Below are 655 nucleotides of genomic sequence, written 5' to 3'. Positions count from 1 at the left end.
CCCCCCCCCCCCCCCCCCGGGTCAGATGCAAGAAGAGCTCCCCACTGTCACCTCAACCACCCGCACCCAGCACAGCTCACAGCAGCCCCAAGTCACCACTGCTGCCTAAGCAGAATTGGTCAGAAGGACCAACAGGAGCAAGACTTGACAATCCCTGTCTGATGGTACTTCACCAAACTTTAGTCCCCACAGGTGCCAGCCTTCCAGAAAAGCGGTGGGGAGCCGCGGACAGCACCCACGTGCTGCTGCTGCTCCCTCACGTCTTGCAGGGCACAACGCTCGAAGAGAAAACCCGTTTGAGCCGAACATTGAGATTCGTGTTTACTTCACTGTAAACACTCCCAGAGCTGTGAGACTATGAGATCTGCTTGCAGAGGTCAGAACAAACGGAAACAGAAGCCAAACAGACCACAGGGCAGCCAAAGTGTTTGCTGCGAAGTTGCCTTTAGACTAGAGCTACTTTATCTGCACCAGGGGCACCACCACGTGCCTTGCTGGACAGGGGGGCAGCACAATTTCGCTTTTGGGGGTATTTTTATGGCCGAGCCCGTGTGGCGGCTGCCGAGGGTGGGCTCCGCCTTGCTTAGCGCCCTGGGCACACCTCTCCGCCCCACACGCCGCCATCCCCTTTGCACTCACTGAGCGCTCCCGGCGA

Source organism: Merops nubicus, unplaced genomic scaffold (genome assembly GCF_000691845.1).
Source record: "Merops nubicus isolate BGI_N331 unplaced genomic scaffold, ASM69184v1 scaffold52794, whole genome shotgun sequence".
Classification (NCBI taxonomy): domain Eukaryota; kingdom Metazoa; phylum Chordata; class Aves; order Coraciiformes; family Meropidae; genus Merops; species Merops nubicus.
The sequence above is the reverse complement of the archived record's forward strand: the minus strand, read 5'-3'. Positions refer to the sequence as shown.